At 36.1% G+C, this 26,521-nt stretch overlaps 1 non-coding gene and 1 pseudogene across 1 annotated transcript; one reads left to right on the top strand and one right to left on the bottom strand.

The window, feature by feature from the left end:
* The first annotated feature begins 399 nt into the window (after window positions 1-399).
* Window positions 400-26,521, top strand: LOC126007102 (voltage-dependent anion-selective channel protein 3-like; annotated as a pseudogene).
* LOC126008031 (small nucleolar RNA SNORA51) lies at window positions 15,137-15,274 on the bottom strand. Its single transcript, XR_007495457.1, has one exon. It is a non-coding gene; the product is annotated as a small nucleolar RNA SNORA51 (small nucleolar RNA).

Below are 26,521 nucleotides of genomic sequence, written 5' to 3'. Positions count from 1 at the left end.
AATACATGAATTACTAACATTTTACAAAAATAGTCAATAACACAAAAGAAAACATACTTTTTGTTTTGTTTTGTTTTGTTTTGTGTTTTCTGTGCTTAGGGCTTATTCCTGGTTGTGTGGTCAAAGATTACTCTTGATAGGACTTGGGGGCCTTATGGAGTGATGGGGTTAAACGGTTAAACCCTGGTTAGCCATGTGCAATAAAAGTGACCTACTGCTATATTATTTTTATGACCTCTGAAAACATACTTTCACTAATTAATATTTTAAAATACAGAATGATCTCTCTCATATGTGGGATATAAAGAAACTTAGTAAGGCAATAGAAAATGACAAAGGTAACAGAACCTAAGATTTGGCCTCTGGTATTGAGCTTACTAAATTTACTGGGAAAGTTTAATGGCCGTGGACCTTAGAACTCTGGTGAAAGGAAGTGAACGTATTGGAGATGTGAGTGGCATCAGAATGTTATGTTCATGAAAGTCTATTGTTACCAGTATTATAATTCACAGTGCTTCAATAAAAATTGGAAAAAATGCCATATATTAGGCATATTATACATACATACATACAGAAAATTATACAGTTTCAATATTTTTACACATTTATTGTGATGTTCCAAATTATCCACAACACAGTTTAAACAAAAATTATTTTAAAATATTCCTAGAAATATGATAATAAATATCATATTATATAATGGAATTTAAGATTGAGTTCTCTTTGATATAGATGCCCATATAAATGAAATTTTGAAAGATACACTCATATCATGTAATTTCTCAAGCCTTTTTAAGGGTGCCCATTCTAGTTAGATAGTTTTGCTTTTCTAAAGATTTAACAATATATTCTTATTTTATGCAGAAAACTGTAAAAATCTAAATGCAAAGTTTCTGTTTAAATTATTCTATTTTAGGCTTTTATTTATTGTAGTTTTTCTTTAAAAAAAACTTTTGCCTTTGGAAAAACATCTCAGCTCATCACAAAAAGGGTATACGCAGGCAAAAAGCAAAAGGACTTTTCTACATTTGTACTGATGTTTTATACATCAGTGAGGTTGTGCGTGGCATGTCCAAATTGAAAAGATAAAACAAAAACAGCATCTCTGCAATGTCCATCTGGAAGTTTCCTGAGTAAGGATTATTAACCAAATTCTAAGAGAAGCCCTTTGTTTTTGCTAAAACAAAACTCAGGCTGGAGTTAATAAAACAGAAAAAAAAACCTACAAAATTTTGCTATTTTAAATAGATTGCAACAGCAACCCTGAAAAATTAAAGAAAATTAAAGACAACTTCTGAAATAAATTTTAAGAAAGAAACTGTGTGATACAAATGCTTTATGAGGAAATCAACATTTCAGAGTCATTGAGATAACTAATATAGTTACAATTTATTAAATGCTTTTGATTCAAAGACTTCAAGATGTTTTAAAATTAAAACTATTATAAAGATTCAAATTATGTGTATCTGTAGGGGTTCTTTGAAATGTCACATGTAGTTGTTTCATTTTTGTATGCCAGATTTTATCGAGGATCTATTGAGCTGATTGTGTGAAAAGGTCCTACAAAGTTCACGATACCTTGAATTTCATCTGTTAATAATAATAACTATAATAATAAAATATGCTTACAGATTTGCTCATTCTATTTTTATTTGGCCCTCATCAGGCTGTGAGCCTCAGGGCTTACTCTTTGCTCAGGGATCACTTGAGTCAGTGCTATGTTAGACAAACACCCTACTTCCTCTATTATGGCTCCAGCCCCAGTTTTGCTCATACTGTGTAATAAAAACTATGCATTTCTATTCATGCATAGAATGTGAATATATGTGCAAATCAACTTCTTTCTAGAAAAAGCCTAGGAGTCAAAAGCTAGTCGTTTCTTTCCTTCTTTCTTTCCTTCTTTCTTTCTTTCTTTCTTTCTTTCTTTCTTTCTTTCTTTCTTTCTTTCTTTCTTTCTTTCTTTCTTTCTTTCTTTCTTTCTTTCTTTCTTCTTTCTTTCTTTCTTCTTCTTTCTTTCTTCTTTCTTTCTTTCTTTCTTTCTTTCTTTCTTTCTTTCTTCTTTCTTTCTTTCTTTCTTTCTTTCTTTCTTTCTTTCTTCTTTCTTTCTTTCTTCTTCTTTCTTTCTTCTTTCTTCTTCTTTCTTTCTTCCTTCCTTCCTTCCTTCCTTCCTTCCTTCCTTCCTTCTTCTTCTTTCTTTCTTTCTTTCTTTCTTTCTTTCTTTCTTTCTTTCTTTCTTTCTTTCTTTCTTTCTTTCTTTCTTTCTTTCTTTCTTTCCTTCCTTCCTTCTTTCTTTCTTTCTTTCTTTCTTTCTTTCTTTCTTTCTTTCTTTCTTTCTTACTTTCTTTCTTTCTTCTTTCTTTCTTTTGTTTCTTTTTTATTTCTTTCTGTTTAGTTCTTTCCTTCCTTCTTTCTTTCTTTCTTTCTTTCTTTCTTTCTTTCTTTCTTTCTTTCTTTCTTTCTTTCTTTCTTTCTTTCTTTCTTTCTTTCTTTCTTTCTCTCTCTCTCTCTCTCTCTCTCTTTCTTTCTTTCTTTCTTCTTTCTTTCTTTCTTTCTTTCTTTCTTTCTTTCTTTCTTTCTTTCTTTCTTTCTTTCTTTCTTTCCTTCTTCCTTCTCCTTCCTTCTTCCTTTCTTTCTTTCTTTCTTTCTTTCTTTCTTTCTTTCTTTCTTCTTTCTTCTTTCTTTCTTTCTTTCTTTCTTTCTTTCTTTCTTTCTTTCTTTTCTTTCTTTCTTTCTTTCTTTCTTTCTTTCTTTCTTTCTTTCTTTCTTTCTTTCTTTCTTTCTTTCCTTTCTTTCTTTCTTTCTTTCTTTCTTTCTTTCTTTTCTTTCTTTCTTCTCTTTTCTTTCTTACTCTATTTTCTTTCTTACGGGCTTACATGAAATTCTAGTTAGGGAACTCTGTAAGATACTCCCAAATGGGTGTTTGATATTGAGGAAGTAGTTTGTGGAGGTTGCAAAGGGTTGCTCCAGGGTGCAGTTATAAAAAGCTCTGGAGTTTGCAAATTATGTGTGTTTGGGTTTGTATAAAATGTTACTGTTGAGCAATGCTCACTGTATTAGCAAGGCTAATAGCCTTCATATCCAGATCTGAATGTTTTTACAGTAACTGAGTTCTTTTATGCTACATAACAAGGAAACTAGAAACGGGGCAGCTCTGGTGTTGGTTACTTGCCATGTTGATTTATTAAAAGTACCCTAGAAGTTTCTATATTTTTTATTCTCATCTAATTCTAGTTTTGTCCTTAGTTGACTTTAGCTTACTAAATATTTGCTGCAAAAACACCAGACATTGCATATTGATATGTCTTAGTTGTTTGACTTATATATCTGACTTTAGGTGAAAGATTTTTATACCACGTGTTTCTTAAAAGCACAAGCTGATAATATCCATAGATTGTAATTAGATGACATGTATGTTCCTAAGTGCTTACTTGTGAAGAACACAGGATAATTCTGATTGGTCAGTTAAATTAAATTGGGGCCATTCCTGGTATTGAAGAGGGTGGAATGACTGTTAGCTGGGAATGGAAAAGTAAAATAAAGAATACAACAGAAGAGAGTGAAAGGGAGGAAAATAGTTCAAGGAAATAAGACTCAGAGATTATTTTTTATAGTAACAGATGCACTTACAGCTATAAGAAGTAGGTGGAAACATAATAGAATAATTGTATTTTCAGTCACCCCCCCCCAAACCCCTGCTATAACAGTTCAGTAGTAGAGGAAAGGAGGAAATGGAGACAGGGGATTTAGAAGCTTTCCATACTGGTCACTGAGTTAATGTTAGTTTAGCAACTTTTGAGGGGTGGGGTTGGACCGCACCCGATGGTGCTCAGGGGTCACTTCTGGCTCTGAGCTCAGAAATTGTTCCTAGCAGTCTCAGGGAATGATATGGGGATGCTGGAGATTGAAGTTGGATCTGTCCCGGGTTGGCTATGTGCAAGGCAAATGCCCTACTGTTGTGCAATAACTCCAGTCCCCACAACTTTTTTAAAAAAAAAAAATCAAAGTCAGTTAAGATGTTTTTATAATAGTGATAGTAAAGATGCAGTATGCAAGTTACTTGTTCAGGTTCACACTAAATATTTGCTTATTGCTCTCATCCATGAATCCTGGATGTGGTGGATAGTAATATGTAACTATCTAATATTCCCCATTGTTCATTCATTTACATTTAAAAATAGTTATGGAATACTGTATATCAGGTGTGAGTTTAAAATTTTAAATTAAATATAGAACTAAGTTTAGAAAGTGTCACATAGAGCATACATTCTAGAAGGAAGAAATAAAACAAAGTTATACAAGGGACTAGACAGCATTGAATAATGACAAATACTTGACTTTTAATTAAAAAAACTAAAGTTACCAATTGATGGGAAGGAAGAAGAGACTAGAAATAATTCAAGAACAACAGTAAAAGATTTTGGGCATTTGGTGATGATAAAGGTTTGGTAAATTAGTACATCAAAACAATGAAAGTTAACTCATTGTTATCCATTTGTTTAAGACAAATAAAATAAATTTTAAAAGTATCTAATGAAATCAGTATTTTTTTTGTGCCAGAACGGTGAAGCCCAGGGGTTACTCCTGGCTATGCGCTCAGAAATTCTTCTGTTTTGGGGGACCATGTGGGATGCTGGGGATCGAACAGAGGTTCGTCCTGGGTCAGCCACATGCAAGGCAAATGCCCTTCCACTGCGCTATTGCTCAGGCCCCTAATGAAATAAATTTAAAGAGCCTGTGCTGATATATTCTAGGAAGAAATTAAAGTGATGCAATATCAGAAGAGGCAAATTTTATATTTATATGGTTATGAGAGTTGTTTTGTATTAAAGTGTCCTTATCAGAAATCTCAAGAAAGAAATAGCTACAGGATATCTGGGGAAGAATGTTCCAATCATAGCAATAAAGATACAAAGCCCTGAAATAGAAGCTAATAATATGGGTGTATCAGAGAGAAAGAAGGTGAGAAATAATGTAATGAATCACAGATTATTTGAAGACCAGTGGGTTTCCAGTTGTATAAAACATCTTCAGAAACGCTAGTTAAAAAACACAACTATTGGATCCTATCTAGGCTTTCTAATTTAGAAGTTCTGAGGGTAAAATCCAGTACTCTGTATTTTAAGAAGGCAGGTGATCTGTATTTGTTGTAGCTTAGTTTGCGAACCAGTTGCGTAAGCTATTGTAAAATGGGGTAAACTGAACAGACATCAGAGGATATATTTTTGAGACAATCTAAGAATTTTAAGGCAAGGATCAAACTGTATTTATGTTTTAAAATACTGAGTGAAATAAATCATAGGGAGAGATAGACACAGAATAGTCTCACTTATCTGTGAGATTTAAGAAAAATAAAAGAGATAATTGTAATAACACCCAGAGACAATAGAGATAAGGGCTGAAAGGACCAGTCCATGATATAAAACTTACCAACAAAGAGTCATTGAAGTTCAGTTAGAGAAATAATAACACTAAACAACTATCATGACAATGGTAGTAAGTTAGAGAAATAGAATATCTATCTTGAATACAGGCAAAAAAATTGCAAAGTCATACTTCATGAAGAAGCACTGTAGCAAGTCTATGCTGTGCAGTGCTTATTTTAATAGTATCTGTGGACATAAACATTAGATCATATAACTCAGATATAATTAGATGTAAAATGGATAGATTAGAGTATTTTGTCAAGATGTTAAACTAATGAACAACTGTATTTGGAGTCTAATATGATACAGCAATATAATGCGGAAACTAAGGCGGCCAACTCATATCTCCCAGGAACCACTGTGAACAAAAAGTTAAAAAGTTAGTAGTATATATCTGTATTATAAAAATGAACTATGAAAAAAAGGATAGAAAGCACAGAAAATAAATTATTTCAATTGAGAAGATGTGACTGATGTCTTGAATAAGGAATCATAGTAGAGATAGCGAGGGAGAAATTGGATTCAGTACAAATTGAGTCAACAAGATGACAGATGATTTATATGTGAATGGGAGAATTAGAGAGTAAACTGTTCCTACAAAACTAAGGGGAAGGTGGGAAGAAGGGAGAGACATATGAGAGGGTCCCTAAGACAATGATAGAATGACAGAGACATTCTGGTGCAGAGTATGGTATTGGAATGTTAATTATATTAAGCTACCATTAACAGTGTTGTAATTAAGGGTACTTCAAATAAAAACATAAAACTAATTACTACAGAAGTTTGAGTCTGAACACCTGCAGAGTAAAATAGTTTGTGGAAAACTCAGGGAGAAATGTTTTATAGGTTAAAAAATGAGGAATGTAATTATATTTGGTCATATTGAGATTTGAAATAGATATGCCACCAGAGAATTCAGGAAAGTGGTGTGTGTTGGATAAAAAAAAAAAAAAAAAAAAAAAAAAAACTTAAGACTTGGGACTAGAGATACATTACAGAGGTGTGTGGTGCTGCATTGCATGTAGCTAAAACTGGCTTTCAAACCCTGGCACTCCTGATCTCCCAAGAATACTAGGAGTGATCCTTGAGCATAGAGCCAGGAATAGTCATAAAAACAGTCTGGTGGGACCCTAAACAAAAACAAAATCAGTGTGAACAACAGCAGCAGCAGCAACAACAACAACAAATTCTTAAGAGTTATGGTAGTTACAGCCATAAACCTGAATGAGAATATTAGGGAATGAATATAGAAGGAAAATTTTAGGGCAGATTTCTATGTATTTCTTTCTTTTTGGGGGGTGGAGTAGGGCTGCAAAACAATGCTCAAGTGAGTTCATGGTGCCATTCCTGGCTATATTTGGTCTACTGGGTAGAGGTTGTTCAATATACGGGCCTGATAATGTGAGCTGTTAGGGCCCTGCAATGCTAGAGACAATCAGTGTGACCCTGGTGATAAGATGTGTGTGTGTGTGTGTATGTGTGTGTGTGTGTGTGTGTGTGTGTGTATGTGTGTGTTTCCTTTGAGTTATAAACAATGATGTTCTAGGAAACATCACATTTAGAAAGTGATTCAATAAGACGAACTTGAGAGTGGCTAGTATCTGATAGCTATTTAAAACTAGGTACTAGCTTGGGCTCAGAGTTTAAAGGAGGGGAACCAGAGAAATAGTACAGTAGGTGTTTTACATGAGGCCAACTTGGATATAATCTCTGGAATTCTCAAAAAGTCCCTAAGTCCTCTAGGAGTGATTCCCAAATGCAGAACCAAGAGCAAGTCCTGAAAAACTTTGTGTATGACCTCAAAACTAGAGAAACAGATAAACAAAATTTAAATGAGATACTGAGACATTTAGTACTTAAGAAAACAAATTGTGTACTATTAGAAATAGTTCATTATAGAAATCCATGATAAACAGAATCCCACAATTGAAAGAGAGATAAAAATCTGACCCCATCCTGCACTGCTTGTCTGCCTTCACCTTTCTCCTGGAATGCCTCAGGTTCTTAGCCAATGTTCAGAGCTTAGTTTGGTTCATTAAAATTTTTTCCCATTTATTTTCATTAAGAAATTATACAAAACATTATTTTATCTTGATTAATGCGTTCTGGTTAACCCATCCTCAAAAATTGCACCTTGTAATGAATCTCTCCTTTACTTCTGCTCTCAGGGTATTTGATTCGATGCTATCTCCAATACTTGGGGTTCCAAAGAAAAAGACTGCTGAGCATTATGTTTTGGGGTTGTGGGTGTGTGTATTGTGGGATGGGTCACAGATAATGGCACTCAAAGACTGCTCCAGGTTCTGTGCCCAGGGCCACCTTTAAGCTGTTCAGATGACAGTGTAGTAATTGGGAGTTGTGTTATTCCCAATATGGTACTGAGCCACCTGCAAGCAAGAATACGTTCATCCTGTTAAACTATCTTTCAGTCCTACAATTAGCATTATTTGTAATTGTCTTTGTTTGGGTGGTTGGTTTGTGACAATACCAGCTGTGCTCAAAAATTACTCCTAGGTTTTGTGCTTCAGCCATTCCTGGTAGTTCCTGAAATGGAAGCCAGGTTAGCTGCATGCAAGACTAAGTGCCTTAACCCTTCTACTATCAATTTGATCCAATGACAGACATTCTTTTTTTTTTTTTTTGTGATGGACGTTCTTTTAAAATAAAAACACTATTAATTTATTCACTGGGGCATTTACACCCTGTTGTGCTCAGGACTTACCCTTGGCCTCTGTACCCAGGATCATTTCTGGTAGATTCAAGGGATCACATGGGTTGCTTTGGATTAAACTTGGGTCACTTGTATGCAAGACAAGCTGTTTATTCACTGTACTCTCTCTGGTCCTATTATTTCACTTTATTGTTATTATTATTTTTTTTGGCTATACCCAGTGATGCTCAGGGCTTACTCCTAGCTCTGCACACAGGAATTACTCATAGTGGTATATGGTAAGGCAAACACCCTACCTGCTATACTATCTCCCAATTTTCTAATATTCTTAACTGTGCTTTTTGTCCTCTAAAGACCCTGATTGCGACTCATAGTAAAATACACATCAAGGTGATTTTATTAGTTTGTTTGATATAGTTTACTAGGTATACTCTACTAGTGTTTAAAGACTAGCCAATAGCTTCAGAAATTAGATAGTGACATCATTTAAAAATAATTGATTGGGGCTGGAGAGATAGCATGAAGGTAAGGTGTTTGCCTTTCATGCAGAAGGTCATCGGTTCGAATCCCAACATCCCATATGGTCCCCTGAGCCTGCCAGAAGCGATTTCTGAGCATCCAGCCAGGAGTAACCCCTGAGCGCTGCCGGGTGTGACCCAAAAACCAAAATAATAATAATAATAATAATAATATAATAATAATAATAATTTATTTACAAAGCTATGGTGCTTTGTATACAAACCCTGATATGAAACTTTTGAATTTTTTTGAAGAACCAAGACCACAATACAGGTAAAGTAAGTCTTTCTTTGGAGGGCAAATAAAAACAGCATTTGGTTAAGACCTACCCAAAAAGCATTGACAATGAGAATTTTTACTATATATATATAATAATGTATTTGGTTTTGGGGTCACACCTGGCAGCACTCAAGGGCTACTCCTGGCTCTACATTCAGAAATCACTCCCGGGCAAGGCTCGGGGGACTATATATGATGTCGGGATTTGAAACCACCATCCTTCCGCATGCAAAAGGCAAACGCCCTTACTGCTGGTGCTATCTCTCTGGCCCTGAACTTTATATTTTTATTTTAATGGAAGTAATTATAAATTTACATATCTGTATAAAACGGTTAGATGGCGCCTGAAAAATAGCAGTGGGTAGGGCGTTTGCCTTGCATGTGGCTGGCCCTGGCATCCTGGCATCCATATGGTCCCACTAGCTTGCCAGGAAGGATTTCTGAGTGCGGAGCTAGAGCAACCCCTGAGGGAAGCTGGGTTGTGGTCCCCAAACAAAACAAAACAAAATTAAAGTTTTAGGTTGTGCAGGATTCATTTGTTAGTTTGACATTCTTAATCAGTCTTTTAAGGGTGCAGTACCCACTCCTCAGGTCATCACCTGATATTTGGTTTTATAGATGAAATTATTTGTTATTACCAGTAAAGGTTGGAGGAGAAACATATGGTTGTTCAAAATGAGTATGCATATGTAAGCCTGGATTTGTTTGAAACATTGCATGAGACTGATCTCCACCTCCAACACCCCCATCACAACGAGTTTTCGAATAATTTTTTTATTCCTAAAATTAAGTGGCTTGGAAATCAGTTGGTACTTAAAAATAGTCATCTGATGCTTAATTCAGTCAGAAAAGCAAACAGCATGATTGAAATGTAGACACATCCAATTTTTGTGTTTTAGAAACAGGTTTAATTGTACATAGACTACTTTCCAAGCTTCATCTTCTGTCTTAATGGCATACCCAAATGGTGTCTGTGTTTTCAATACGTTATTTCCCACCCTACCCCGTCCCTGCCATCAATGAGGAAACCCATTATGTAAATAAATTGAAGCTATAACCCCATTATTTTGGGTACTAGGTATGTCAGACAGAACTGAGGATACAAAAGAAGGTGGAAAGTAGAAGCAGAGATGAACAGATGGGAATACATTAAGTTGAGAAGCTTCTACACCTCAAAGGAAATAATACCTAGGATACATGAGTCACCACTGAGTGGGAGAAACTATTCACCAAAAACCCACCAGATAAGGGGGCTAAATATTCAAAATATACAAGGCACTGACAGAGATTTACAAGAAAAAAAATGGGCTGGAGAGATAGCATAGTAAGTAGGGGCTAATGCCTTGAATGCAAAAGAACTTTGGTTGAATCTAAGCATCCCGATATGGTCCCCCCAAGCCTTCCTGTAGTGATTTCTGAGCATAGAACCAGGAGTGGCCCCTTGAGCACTGCTGGGTGTGACCCAAACCCCCCCAAAACAAACCAAACAAACAAACCAAAAACAAAAAAAATAAGAAAACATCTAATTCCATCAAAATGAGGGGAAGAAATGAACAGACACTTTGACAAAGAAGAAATACAAATGGCCAAAAGACACATGAAAAAATGCTGCACATCACTAATCATCAGGGAGATGCAAATCAAAACAACAGTGAAGTATCACTCACACCCACAGAGATTGGCGCATATCACAAAGAACAAGAACAATGGTGTTGGAGGGGATGTGGAGAGAAAGGAACTCTCATTCACAGCTGGTGGGAATGCCATCTAGTCCAGCCTATTATGGAAAAGCGATATGGAGATTCCTAAAACAAACAAAAGAAATAGAACTCCTATATGATCCAGCTATCCCACTCCAAATCAAAACAACAGTGAAGTATCATCTCACACCACAGAGATTTGCGCATATCACAAAGAACAAGAACAATTGTGTTGGAGGGGATGTGGAGTGAGAAAGGAACTCTCACTCACTGCTGGTGGAATGCCATCTAGTCCAGCCTTTATGGAATGCGATATGGAGATCCTAAAACAAACAAAAAGAAATAGAACTCCGTATATGATCCAGCTATCCCACTCCTAGGGATATACCCTAGGAACATAAAAATACAATACGGAAAATCCCTTCCCCCTCACACCCAATATTCATTGCAGCACTATTTACAATAGTCAGACTTTAGAAACAACCAAGAGTTCTTCAACAGATGAATGGCTAAAGAAACTGTGGTATATATACACAAAGGAATATTATGCAGCTGTCTGGGAGAGATGAAGTCATGAAATTTTTTCTATACATGGATGTACATGAAATCTATTGTGCTGAGTGAAATAAGTCAAGGGGGAGAGAGTAGACACAGAATAGATCACTCATCTATGTGTTTTAAGAAAAATAAAAGGACATTTTGAATAATTTTTAGAGACAATAGAGATGAAGGCTGGAAGGTCCAGCTCATGATATGAAGCTCACCACAAAGAGTGGGTGAGTGTAGTTAGAGATTTTTGGGGCACTGGGTGATGGAAAATGTCTGCACCTGGTAAAGGAGGTGTTTCTTTATAGGACTGAAACGCACATACAATCATGTTTGCAAACAAATTGTATAAATAAATATATTAAAAAAATAAATTATATATAAAAAGTTTAGAACTGCTCAGCTGTCATAGAGGAAGAGAAAGCAAAGAAAACTAGAGAAGTGTCACTTGGACAGAGAGTAAAACATAAGGGAATAGTCACAAAACTGTTGTCCTGAGATGAAAGTGTCAGAAAATTTATTAAATCACTAAGAAGTCCTAAGTTTAAGGGTGTGGGGTGCTATATTAATTCAAATCTCTGGTCTCTTGGAGATGATGATTCATCTCTAAGTCATTTTATACTTTTGAAATTTGTCAGTGATTATAATAGTAGCAAAGTTTTCCTATAAGGAAGACATAGGCTGTTTGTTCCTTATAAAGGAAATGAAAAATGAGGGAAACCATCTGGCATTTGCTCAAAATATCTAGATTAATTGAGGGCCAAACTATCTTTTTAGCATAATTTTTGTATCAGATGAACAGCCTTCATGTCCCCTTACTCATTTTGCTATATAGAAAAAAAATCTAGAAACTTCCCAAGCAGAATTTTGAAATTGAGTATCCAATATAATTGGATTATATTCTCTATTATTCTTAGCATTGTACTATTCTTGAATATTACATATATGTATGAATAAATATAATATGTAATGTATAATTAAATGATATATTATTTAACTCTCCTTGTAGATTTAGAATGCCAGTATTTACTAAAAATTCATAGCATTGATCATATTTTTTTCTAAGGTAATATGATCTCTTGGTTATCTCAAATAATTTGCATTTCAAAGGTGCTTGTTAAACTAAGGGAGTAATAGGATGTCATTTCTGTATAACAGAGATGTAGGATGATTCCCTGCTGAAGGAACATTATGATTTAGTCTCAGGTTTATTTAATAAATTTAGTTTGGTGTTTCTAATTCAGGACCATATGTTTTATAACAGATATTAAATACATTAAAACATTTCACTTTTTTTTTTTTTAGATACCAGGCTGCATTTTAAGGGAGAGGCGCAGCCTACTAGAAGGTAGGGAGGGGCTATTCCTGGCAATGTGCTTAAGAGTCACCCAGGGGACCATTTGGTGCTAGGGATCAAATTCAGGCCTCCCACAAACAAACCCATGAACTTACTCCAATGAGCCATCTCTCCTGCCCATCAAGTCACATTTAAAGGACATTTAATAATTGGATTTCTTATCCATACATGATCTTATAGCTTTCTATGGTCTGCTTGATATTTTTGGTTCCTAACTCTTCATTTATATGGTTGTTCATTTTTATTAAATATCATTTTTTATGTAAAAATAAAAACAAAAACATTTAAAAGAAAATGTTCATAAAGCCCTTCAGGCAGAAGGAAAGTAATACCAGATAAAAATCTGAATCAAACAAATGGATGAAAATAGTGGATTTTTAACATAGATAAATATAGGACATTTAAATCTCTTTAAGAGATAATCAACTTTTTAAAGTAAAATATAATATGTAGGAGTGTATAATAAAGTAGAAAATAAAATATGTAAGAAAATTTGAACAAAGATCAGGAAAGAGGGCCGCCATCTTGGTTATGGCAGGGAGGGTGGGGAAAAAAAAGATCAGGAAAGAAAAGGATGATAATATTATGTTCCTTTATTTTATATGAGAAGGGTATAAGTTATTTGAAAATAATCTAATCTATAGTATGAATTTCAAATCAAATTCCAAATACAGCTGAGAGACTAATTTATAAACTCATAAAAGAGATAATCAAAATGACGACAAAATGCTCAGTTCAAAAGAAACTCAGAAAAAGAATACAAAGAACTTGTAGAAGAAATAGAAAATAATTGAAGTGTGGCAGACTTAACCTACATTATATTGCCAGTATAACATTTACTATAAAATACCTCTGTATCTCATTGAAATGGTATAGATTTTCCATATTAGATAAAAACCTAACAGCCAACTCTGTTATACTCTTCTTATACTGTCTATAAGAAACATGCTTTTAAGAGTGGTAGAGCATGTGTGCCTTGCATGTGGCTGATTCAGAATTGACCTTGGTTCGATCCCCGGTGTCCTATGTTGTCCCCCAAGTCAGGAGCGATTTCTGAGCGCATAGCCAGGAGTAATCCCTGAGCATCACAGGGAGTGAACCAAAAAGTGAAAAAAAATGCTTTAAATATAATGACACAACTAGGTTATAAATGAAAAAAAAATGGGGAAAGATATATGAGGGAAAATAAAGCAGAAGTTGGAATGAGCTATATTAATATCAAGAAAAGTATAATTAGAAATAAATTGAGGCACAAGGCAGTTGCCAGGATTGCACCCAGCCAGCACCATAGACTCACTCTGTTCTGATCAAACAAGATGTAAACCGAGCAGTGACAAAGTATGGATGCACCAGCCACCACAGCTGAAAGCTGGCAAATTTTTGGAAGGAGAAGATGGGCCAAATCCCCACCCTGCCAAAACCAATACCTGTTTGCACCAACCATAACACATCTTCAACAATGACCCTGCTTCACATTCCTCTACAACTCTCAACAGAAATTTGACAAAAACTCTAGGTATGGCAGTATTTGGGCTGATATCATTAGGACCTTTCTTCCGATTGAGTGTGAGCACCCTCTCCCATCACCTATTTCCTACCCCCTCTTTGGTTAATCTCATACTTCCAGAAGCCCTGCAGTTGAAACCGCACTCCACAAAAGCTTCAGTATCAACACTAGTGCTTGGAATTCCTGGATCACATGATATCCCCCCCCCCTTTTTTTTACTGTCATTCCTGTAGAAACATACCAATTTAGACATCCATGTACTGTAATGTTCAGAAATAAATGAGGTAACAGAATAGTCAACTAGTAACAGGAGCTTATTAAACCTCTGACAATGACTTAGTAAAATTTTGTTTGTAACTGTAATCCTTCCTTCCTTCCTTCCTTCCTTCCTTCCTTCATTCTCTTCCTTGCCTTCCTTCCTTCCTTCCTTCCTTCCTTCCTTCCTTCCTTCCTTCTTTTTCTCTTTCTTTCTTTCTTTATTCCTTCTTTTCTTCTTTTTTCTTTCTTCTTTCTTTTTCATCCTTCCTTCCTTCCTTCCTTCCTTCCTATCCCTTCCTTCCTTCCTTCCCTTCTTCCTTTTCCTATCCTTCCTTCTTCTTTTTTTCTTTCTTTTCTTTTTCTTTCGTTCTTTCTTATCTTCTTCTTTCCTTCTTCTTTCTTTCTTCTTTCGTTTCTTTCTTTCTTTCTTTCTTTCTTTCTTTCTTTCTTTCTTTCTTTCTTTCTTTTTCTTTCTTTCTTTTCTTTCTTTCTTTCTTTCTTTCTTTCTTTTTCTTTCTTTCTTTCTTTCTTTTTCTTTCTTTCTTTTCTTACTCTTTCTCTTTTCTATTTCTTTCGTTCTTACTCTTTCTTTCTTTTTCTTTCTTTTTTTCTTTCTTTTTCTTTCTTTATTATCTTTCTTTTTTTCTTACTCTTTCTCTTTTCTTTTTCTTTCGTTCTTACTCTTTCTTTCTTTTTCTTTCTTTCTCTCTTTCTTCTTTCTTTCTTCCTTTCTCATTCTTTCTTTCTCTTTCTTCTTTCTTTCTTCTTTCTTTCTTTCTTCTTTCTTTCTTTCTTTCTTTCTTTCTTTCTTTCTTTCTTTCTTTCTTTCTTTCTTTCTTTCTTTCTTTCTTTCTTTCTTTCTTTCTTTCTTTCTTTCTTTTTCCCCCCCAATTCACAATACATACCCGGCAAGGGGCCTGTGTTGAGGTGTATATGGGTGGTTGCCTATAACGTGTTACCTTCTCTTCTATACAGCAGTGTAAAGAACCAGCCTGTGGTAAGAATTGGGAGGTCTTATCTTATCTTTTATGTATTTTATTTTTTTTTCTTCAGTGCGAACTAAAGTTGTTTTTTTTTTAAAGTAAGAATTTATTTAAAGGATCAAAATTGATTAACATAATGAGGTAAACTAATATAACATAATATAGTGACATAACATAACATATAATATAATGATATAATAATAATACATGTAAGTCAAAGAAAGTTTCTTATTAAAAACACACTTTTTTTTTCATAATGGCTTACATATCTTTCACTGAGTATTTTGGGTACATATTCACATTGAATCAGGGGAATACCCATCACCTAATATGTCCTCTTCCCCAATCAAAAATCAAATAAGCTGAAAATAGGCAGAGTCCTGTCTAGAGGCTTCCAACCTCAGTTTGAGAGAGGATGTGAAAAAAGTAATAAAATACCACAACAATACACACAAAAAAAAATCGACTTAAATAACCGATAAGCACCACAGCAATAAAGACAGCACCATAACAATAATCTCGGTTCTGAAATCAAATCATGCTCAAGTGCATAAAGAAAGAGAAAGACAAAACAAAATAAAATAAAATAATATTGAGACATCAACCGTAATCTCCACACCAAAATAAAGACGTCAAAAAATAGATCAATCGATAACTAAACGTGGGAAAATGATTGTTTTTGTGCTTTTTTTTTTTAATCCCCCTGCATAGGCACAGAAACCATTGTGGGTTATTGTAGAGGGAATTCCCTTGATCTAGGAGATACAGGGTTACTCCACCCCTGAAGTATACTGTCATGGGATTAACTCTAGGCTCCTTGCACGATCATTTATTCTCCTCTTGCTGCTCGTGGTGTGTGGAAGACTTCTACTTTATCTTGGATGGTAAAATCAACCTGTTTCTAGAGATCTTGGTGGCTGTGCAATCAGGATGGAAGAGTTTATGAAGTCTTTCTTTGTGGTTCTAGCAGTTATGCTTCTTCAAATGTCATTTTTTGTTTTTTATGTATCTAGTGTTTCAGAATAGTGCTACCATCTGTGTTTTTCTTTTGTCTTCTTACTTACTTCGTTTAACATAACAATGATCTAGGTCCATCCACGTTGCTGCAAAGTCTGTGATTGTATCAATTTCTAACTGCCATGTAATATTCCATTGTATATATGTACATTCTTTCTTCGTTTCTTTCTTCTTTCTTTTTTCTTTCTATTTCTTTTTTCTTTTTCTTTCTTTCTCTCTTTCTTCTTTCTTTCTTCCTTTCTTCTTTCTTTTCTTTCTTTCTTTCTTTCTTTCTCTCTTTCTTTTTTCTCTCTCTCTCTCTCTCTCTCTTTCTTTCTTTCTTTCTTTCTTTCTTCTCTCTCTCTCTCTCTCTCTCTCTTTCTTCTTTCTTTCTTCCTTTTTTCTTTTTTTCTCTCTTTCTTTATTTCTTTCTTCTTTCTCTCTCTTTCTTTCTTTCTCTTTCTTTCTTTATTTCTTTCTTCCTTTTTTCTTTTTTTCTCTCTTTCTTTATTTCTTTCTTCTTTCTCTCTCTTTCTTTCTTTCTCTTTCTTTCTTTCTCTCTTTCTTTCTTTCTTTCTTTCTTTCTTTCTTTCTTTCTTTCTTTCTTTCTTTCTTTCTTTCTTTCTTTCTTTCTTTCTCTCTTTCTTTCTCTCTTTCTTTCTCCCTTCACCATGATTAAAAACATGATTGTAGTTGGGTTTCAATCATATAAAGAACAGTCCCTTTATCAGTGCAGCATTCCCATTACCAATGGCCCCATCTCCTCCCTGCCCCCTGCCTGTATTCAATACAGGCATTCTACCCTCACTCATTGACACTGTCATGATAGTTGTCAGTGTAGTTATTGCTCTACTATAATAAGCTCACTTGATGTTTATAGAGCTGTTTTACTATTATTCATTCTTTGTAATCAGTAACATGGCCCATAGTATATTTCAATTATTAAAAATAATAATTTCTTTCCCTCTCTTCTCTATTTTCTTCTTTAATTATTTTGCTCCCACTTATCTAAAAACAAATGTATTATGTTCAACTATGTCAATTATGTGATACAGACTCTTGAAATACAACAACTTAAATAACAAATAAGTAATGAGAATGCTCAAATAAATTTTATTAGAAATCAAAGGAATAAAATTATAACAGAGCCCCTAGATATCCAAGACATCATGAGAGTTTATTGTGAACAACTCTACTTTGTTAATTTAGAGAAAGTAAAAGAAATAAACAAATTTCTGGAAACATAATTTCCCAAAACTGAATGAGGAGGAAGTAGAAAGCCTTAACAGGCCAATCATAAGTAAGGAAATCAAAGCAGTAATTAAGTATCTCTCAAAGAATAATTATCCAATACCAGATGAGTTTATCAAATATTCAGAGATAAATTTTGTTTTGTTTTGTTTTGTTTTGGCCACACTTGGTGACACTCAGGGGTTACTCCTAACTATGCACTCAGAAATTGCTCCTGGTTTGGGGGACCATACGGGACACTGGGTGATTGAACCACAGTCTGTCCTAGGCTAGTGCTGGCAAAGCAGACACCTTACCGCTCCATGCCATCTCTCTGGACTTCAAGACAAATTTTTTCACTCAACACATCAGATAAACATTTGATATCTAGGATATACAAAGTACTCACAAAGATTAACTTCATCAAAAAACCCCATCAAAAATGGGGAGAGAAATCTGAGGAGGATTAACATAGTGCCAACAGGTATAAGAAAAATGCTCATGTGTGCTTATCATTAGGGAAATTCATATAGCATCAACTATGAGTTATCATCTTACACTAGTGAGGATGGCATGTTTTAAAAATACTGGGAACAATCTCTGTTGGTGGGTATGTGATGAAAAAGTAACTCTCATCTACTGTTGGTGGGAATGCTGCCTGGTCTAATCCCTGTGGAAAACAGTATGCAGGGTTCTCAGTATATTAAAAATTGAGCTGCCATATGAGCCAGCAATCTCTCTTTCATGTATCTGTCCTTAGGACAAGAGCAGTCATCTAAAAGGATGTATCACACGGGTATTTATTGCAGCACTCTGTACAATATCTAAGTCTTGGAGTCAACTAGATGGAGATTAGTGGATCTTGAAGATGTGGTACATGTATACAATGAAATACTACATAGTTGTAAAAAATGATGAAATCATGAAAGTTACTGCAACATGAATAGAACTGGAAGATATTATGTTAAATGAAATAAGCCAGAAGAAAAAGGATAAGTACATAATGATATCACTTATATGTGTTATTTAAAATAATTCCATGAAGAAATGATGTAGTCTAAATAGAGTTTTCTTAAATATTTTTATCCCAGAGTATTCTAAGGAGAAAGAAAGAAACTGAGTGGATTAGTAGAAACAGAAATATGAAAGAATAGATTTCAGGAGCAATGCAGTCTCAGATGCATTGGTGGAGATTTTTTTTTAAAAGAACCCAACTAAATATCCAATCAAAAGTCAACAACAATGAAATTAAAAGACCCAAACTTTAGCAATCTAAACTGCAAATGGGCCTGTTATTCTGGCAAGCTGAAGCAGGGAGCAATATGGGATACACTCTAGGAACATGGTAGAGGGAGATAGACACTGGTGCTGGGGTTGGCCCTGATTAATTTTATGTCTGAACCTCAACTGTGAAGGACTTTGCAAATCACAATGGTTGCAATAGAAGAAAATAAAAGAAAAAAGAAGAAATAAATTGTGTGTCAGAGCAGAAGTCCAGGGGATAGGAGACAGTATATTTTCCTTGCATGGGGCTGGTTTGATCCTGAGCAGCCCATATGGCCCCTTGAACAACTACAGAGGTAATTCTTGAGTGCAGGGCCCCAAATTAATACCTGAATATTGCCATGTGTGGTCCCTCCCCCTCAAAGAAATAAATAGGATTCAAGAAAGGTTTACAAAATATTCATTCCCTTATTTAAATCTGAAACTACAATATTACAATGATTAATTAAAAATAATTTATCAATGTAATTTTTAAAAATGCGGAATCACATCTGGCAATGTTTGGGGGATAGTTTTTAGTCTACTGAGCTATCTTTATCACTCAGTAATATGATTCTTTTTTTTTTTTTTTTGCGGGGGGACCACACCCGTTTGATGCTCAGGGGTTACTCCTGGCTAAGCGCTCAGAAATTGCCCCTGATTGGGGGGACCACATGGGACGCCAGGGGATCGAACCGTGGTCCTTCCTTGGCTAGCTCTTGCAAGGCAGACACCTTACCTCTAGCACCACCTCACTGGCTCCAGTAATGTGATTCTTAACTGTAATTAAAACTGATGGGGCCGGAGAGATAGCACGGAGGTAAGGCGTTTGCCTTTCATGCAGAAGGTCGGTGGTTCGAATCCCAGTATCTCATATGGTCCCCCGAGCCTGCCAGGAGCGATTTCTGAGTGTGGAGCCAGGAGTGACCCCTGAGCACTGCCAGGTGTGACCCAAAAAACAAACAGACAAAAAAAAAACAAAACAAAACAACAACAACCAAAAATTATGCTGTCTATAGCGTTTCTTTAAATTATTCAGCTTTCCTTTAAAGGGCTCTCTTTTTGGAAGCTGCTTAGTCCTGACTCTACACACTCAGTGATTACTCCTAGCAGCTAGGAGTGCCATATGTGGTGCCAGGGTTTAAATCTGGGTTGGTCATGTTTAAGTCTACCTGTTGCTCTATAGCTCTGGCCCATTACGTTTGACATTTATGCAAAAATTCAAATGATTAATACATTATTGGATTGCTAGATCTGAGAAGATATTTCATCTGTTCAGCTAATTGAATATCAACTATGGTGGGGTGGAAATCTATGTTAAAATAGAAAAATTTGAGTTTGAAGACCTTCAGCATTGCCCTGTCTGTGTAGACAGGCTCTGAGGTTGAAGACAGGTGTACCACACCGACATACTGAAGGCTGTCCAGGATGTCTTCAACAAAGGAAATGGCTTTGGTATGGTCAAAATAGATCTCAAAACCAAGTCTTCACTGAACTTCGCTGGATCTCAGATGCCAGCACCCTTCTGCCTCTCTACTCTGCTGTCCTGCATTTTCGGCCTGATTTCACCCTTGGTGCGGCTCATCAGCCAGCCTGCCTTCCTGTGACATGCCCAGAAAGGGAGGAGCCACTGAACTTCGCTGGATCTCAGATGCCAGCACACTTCTGCCTCTCTACTCTGCTGTTCTGCATTTTTGGCCTGATTTCATCCTGGGTGCGGCCCATCTGCCAGCCTGCCTTCCTGTGAGCCTTCCGTGGAGGTGAGTCGACACGCCCAGAAAGGGAGAAGCCAGAGGAGCACGGTTGCTCCGCTCCCCTTCGCGACGGTGCACAGCATTTAGCCGATGAATACAATCACAACACGTAGAAAAACACGCAGTACTAGTGTGACAATGGGGAAACAACACGGGCCAGTGCCAGACAGAGAGAATGAAGATGGCAACTCTGATGACTTGAACATGACCAACCACCTAGTCAGTCTCTCAGATAAGGAGTTTAAAGTTGCAATATGGAACATGTTCAAAGAACTCAAACAAAGTATAGAAGAGAAAACTAAAAAGAATCAGGAGAATATGAAGATAGAAATGAGAAAACTCCAAACAGAAATTTCAGATCAAATAACAGGTCTGAGAAACTCAGTAGATGAATTAAAGAAAAACATGTTTGAGATTTCCCACAGGTTAACAGCAGCTGAGGATAGAATCAGTACACTGGAAGATGAGATACATAACAATTACATACAGCAGAAGAAATTGGAAAAAAGCCTCAAAGCAAATGATCAAACAATGGAAAAATTACTCAAAGAATGGGAACAGATGAAAATAGAAGTCTATGATAAGCTCAACAGAAACAACTTAAGAATCATTGGAGTCCCAGAGACTCAGGAAGAAAATCTCCAGGAAGAATCAACAGTCAAGAACATCATTAAAGAGAAACTACCAGAGATAATGAATACATGTGATCAAATCCTGCATGCCCGAAGAGTGCCAACTAAAAGAGACCCCAGGAAAAACACCCCAAGGCACATCCTAGTCACAATGACGAATCCCATAGATAGAGACAGAATTCTGAAAGCAGCAAGATTGAAAAGAGAAATTACATTTAAGGGAACATCCTTGAGATTTACTGCAGACCTGTCACCAGAAACACTCAAGGCCAGAAGGCAGTGGTGGGACATAGTGACAAAACTCAATGAAATAAATGCTTCGCCTAGAATACTGCACCCAGTAAAAACTCACTTTCAGGTTTGAAGGAACAATACATAGTTTCACAGACAAAAAAAAGCTCAAAAACTTTATAGACTCAAAACCATTCTTAAAAGAAAAACTGAACGGCATACTTTAAGACAAGGCTTACCAACAGACACACCAAACTTTAATATAAAGATGGCACTAACTCCCAGGACAATTCTTTCTCTCAATGTCAATGGACTAAATGCACCAGTTAAGAGACACAGAGTGGCTAAATGGATCAAAAAAACTCAATCCAACCTTCTGCTGCCTACAAGAAACGCACCTGAATAGTCAGAGCAAACATAGACTCAAAATAAAAGGCTGGAGGAAAATCATCCAAGCAAACAACACCCAAAAAAAAGCAGGAGTGGCCATATTAATATCAGATGATGCAAACTTTATACTTAGGAAAGTTGTAAGGGACAAAGATGGACATTTTGTATTAATCAAAGGATATGTACAGCAGGAAGAAATCACCCTCCTAAACATATATGCACCGAATGAGGGGCCAGCAAAATATTTAATACAACTGTTGACAAATCTGAAAAATAATATCAATAACAACACAATAATTGTGGGAGACCTCAACACGGCATTGTCAACACTAGACAGGTCAACCAGACTGAAACCCAACAAGAATATACTAGACCTGAGGAGAGAAATGGAAGAAAGAGGCCTAGTAGATATATACAGGACACTCCACCCCCAGAAGCCTGGATACACATTTTTCTCTAATGTACATGGGACATTCTCTAGGATAGACTACATGTTAGCACACAAAACATACCTCCATAATATCAAGAGGATAGAAATTTTGCAGGCTGCCTTTGCTGACCACAAAGCCCTGAAATTATATATAAACTACAAAGGGACACAGAAGAAAAATTTTAACACCTGGAAGTTAAATAGCCTCATACTGAATAATCAGTGGGTCCGAGATGAAATCAAAGAGGAAATCAAAACCTTCCTGAAAACAAATGACAATGAAGACACAAATTATCAGAACCTATGGGACACAGCAAAAGCAGTACTGAGAGGAAAATTTATAGCTTTGCAAGCACACATCAGGAAAGAAGAAGGGGCATACCTGAATAGCTTAATGACGCAGCTCATAGAATTAGAAAGTGCTCAACAAAAGGATCTAAAAATAGGGAGGCAGAAGGAAATAACAAAGCTGAGAGCAGAAATCAATGAAGTGGAAACCAGAAAAACCATCCAAAAGATCAACGAAAGCAGAAGTTGGTTCTTTGAAAAAATAAACAAGATTGATAGACCACTGGCAAAACTAACAAAGAAAGAAAGAGAGAGAAACTTGATAACTCGTATTAGGAATGAAAAAGGAGAGATCACTACTGATATGGTAGAGATTCAAAGGGTAATCAGAAACTACTTTGAGAAACTCTATGCCACTAAAAATGAAAACCTGGAAGAAATGGATAAATTTTTGGAATCTTATAATCTTCCACAATTGAATGAAGAGGATGTAGCATATCTAAACACACCCATTGCTATTGAGGAAATTAAGAAAGTAATCAAATGTCTGCCCAAAAACAAAAGCCCAGGCCCAGATGGATTTACTAATGAATTCTTTCAAACCTTTCAAGAGGAACTACTACCAATCCTGGCAAGACTGTTTCATGAAATTGAAAAAACAGGAAAACTTCCAAATAGCTTTTATGAAGCCAACATTACCTTGATGCCTAAACCAGACAGAAATGCTACAAAAAAAGAAAATTACAGACCAATATCGCTGATGAATGCAGATGCAAAGATCTTTAACAAAATCCTGGCAAATAGGATTCAATGCCTCATTAAGAAGATCATCCACTACGATCAAGTAGGTTTCATTCCAGGAATGCAAGGCTGGTTTAACATCCATAAATCTATCAACATAATACACAACATCAACAGCAAGAAAAATAAAAATCACATGATCATATCAATAGATGCAGAGAAAGCATTTGATAAGGTCCAACACCCATTCTTGATCAAAACTCTCAGCAAGATGGGAATGGAAGGAACCTTTCTCAATATAGTTAAGGCCATCTACCACAAGCCAAAGGCAAATATTGTCCTCAATGGAGAAAAACTGAAAGCCTTTCCTCTAAATTCTGGCACAAGACAAGGCTGTCCTCTCTCACCACTCCTATTCAACATAGCACTGGAAGTACTCGCTATAGCGATTAGGCAAGAAAAGGATATCAAGGGAATCCAGATAGGAAAGGAAGAAGTCAAGCTCTCACTGTTTGCAGATGACATGATACTCTACTTAGAAAACCCCAAAGACTCTACCAAAAAGCTTCTAGAAACAATAGACTCATATAGCAAGGTGGCAGGCTACAAAATTAACACACAAAAATCAATGGCCTTTCTATACACCAATACTAATAAGGAAGAAATGGACATTAAGAAAACAACTCCATTCACTATAGTGTCACACAAACTCAATATCTTGGAATCAACTTGACTAAAAATGTGAAGGACCTATACAAGGAAAACTATAAAACTCTGCTCCAAGATATAAGAGAGGACACGCGAAAATGGAAGCACATACCCTGCTCATGGATTGGCAGGATTAACATCATTAAAATGGCAATACTCCCCAAAGCACTGTACAGATTTAATGCGATCCCCCTAAAGATACCCATGACATTCTTCAAAGAAGTGGACCAGACACTTTTGAAATGTATTTGGAACAATAAACACCCTCGAATAGCTAAAGCAATCATTGGGAAAAAGAATATGGGAGGAATTACTTTCCCCAACTTTAAACTGTACTACAAAGCAATAGTTATCGAAACAGCATGGTATTGGAATAAGGACAGGCCCTCAGATCAGTGGAATAAGCTTGAATACTCAGAGAATGTTCCCCAGACATACAATCACCTAATTTTTGATAAAGGAGCAAAAAATCCTAAATGGAACAAAGAAAGCCTCTTCAACAAGTGGTGTTGGCACAACTGGGTAGGCACTTGCAAAAAATTGAACTTAGACCCCCAGCTAACATCATGTACGAAGGTAAAATCCAAATGGATTAAAGACCTCGATATCAGCCCCAAAACCATAAGATATATAGAACAATATGTAGGTAAAACACTCCAGGACATTACAGGCATCTTCAAGGAAGAAACTGCACTCTCCAAGCAAGTGAAAGCAGAGATTAACAGATGGGAATATATTAAGCTGAGAAGCTTCTGCACCTCAAAGGAAATAGTGCCCAAGATACAAGAGCCACCCACTGAGTGGGAGAAACTATTCACCCAATACCCATCAGAAAAGGGGCTAATCTCCAAAATATACAAGGCACTGACAGAACTTTACAAGAAAAAACATCTAATCCCATCAAAAAATGGGGAGAAGAAATGAACAGACACTTTGACAAAGAAGAAATACAGATGGCCAAAAGACACATGAAAAAGTGCTCCACATCACTAATCATCAGGGAGATGCAAATCAAAACAGCGATGAGATACCACCTCACACCACAGAGAATGGCACACATCACAAAGAATGAGAATAAACAGTGTTGGCGGGGATGTGGAGAGAAAGGAACTCTTATCCACTGCTGGTGGGAATGCCGTCTAGTTCAACCTTTATGGAAAGCGATATGGAGATTCCTCCAAAAACTGGAAATCGAGCTCCCATACGATCCAGCTATACCACTCCTAGGAATATACCCTAGGAACACAAAAATACAATACAAAACCCCTTCCTTACACCTATATTCATTGCAGCTCTATTTACCATAGCAAGACTCTGGAAACAACCAAGATGCCCTTCAACAGACGAATGGCTAAAGAAACTGTGGTACATATACACAATGGAATATTATGCAGCTGTCAGGAGAGATGAAGTCATGAAATTTTCCTATACATGGATGTACACGGAATCTATTATGCTGAGTGAAATAAGTCAGAGAGAGAGAGAAAAACGCAGAATGGTCTCACACATTTATGGGTTTTAAGGAAAATGAAAGACATTCTTGCAATAATAACTTTCAGACACAAAAGAGAAAAGAGCTGGAAGTTCCAGCTCACCTCAGGAAGCTCATCACAAAGAGTGATGAGTTTAGTTGGATAAATAACTACATTTTGAACTGTCCTAATAATGAGAATGTATGAGGGATATTGAGAACCTGTTTAGAGTACAGGCGGGGGTCGGGTGGGAAGGAGGGAGACTTGGGACATTGGTGATGGGAATGTTGCACTGGTGATGGGTGGTGTTATGAAAAAAAATATTGTTATTCAATAATGGAATACAATGTATATACAATATATTATTATATACAATACATTGCATTATAAATAAAAAACCAAGTCTTGTAGTGGAGTTGGAATTTTCTACTTCTGGTCATATCTACACTGATATAGGGAAAGCTTGGCAACTAAGAGACCAAATACAAGGTAAGAAACTATGGATTTATCTTTGTCCAAAAATGGAACACAGACTTGGAACAGAAATCTCTTGGGAGAATAAGTTGGCTGATTGGTTGTACCTGATGCTCGATACCATATTTTTACCAAACACAGGAAAGAAGATTGGGAAATTGAAAGCATCCTGTAGCTGGAATTGCATCAGTCTTGGCAGTAGTATTGACATAGATTTTTCTGGACCAACCATTTATGGCTGGGCTGTGTTGGCCTTCAAAGGTTGGCTTGCTGGTTATCAGATGAGTTTTGATACAGCAAAATCCAAACTGTGTCAGAATAGTTTTGCCCTAGGTTACAAGGATGCAGACTTTCAGCTGCATATTCATGTGAATGATGGCATTACACTTGGAGGATCTATAAACCAGAAGGTTACAGAGAAGGTTGAAACATCAATAAATCTTACTTGGACAGCCTCAAGTAACAACACCAATTTTGGCATCAATGCTAAATACAGGCTAGATTGTAGAACTTCTCTATCTGCTAAAATAAATAATGCCGAGTGATTGGATTGGGTTCATTTTAGACCCTTGAACAGGAGTCAAACTGACCCTATCAGCTTTAGTTGATGGAAAGAATTTCAATGTAGGAGGTCACAAAGTTGGGCTGGTATTTGAATTGGAAGCTTAA

Source organism: Suncus etruscus, chromosome 4, assembly GCF_024139225.1.
Source record: "Suncus etruscus isolate mSunEtr1 chromosome 4, mSunEtr1.pri.cur, whole genome shotgun sequence".
Classification (NCBI taxonomy): Eukaryota; Metazoa; Chordata; class Mammalia; order Eulipotyphla; family Soricidae; genus Suncus; species Suncus etruscus.
The sequence above is the reverse complement of the archived record's forward strand: the minus strand, read 5'-3'. Positions and strand labels throughout refer to the sequence as shown.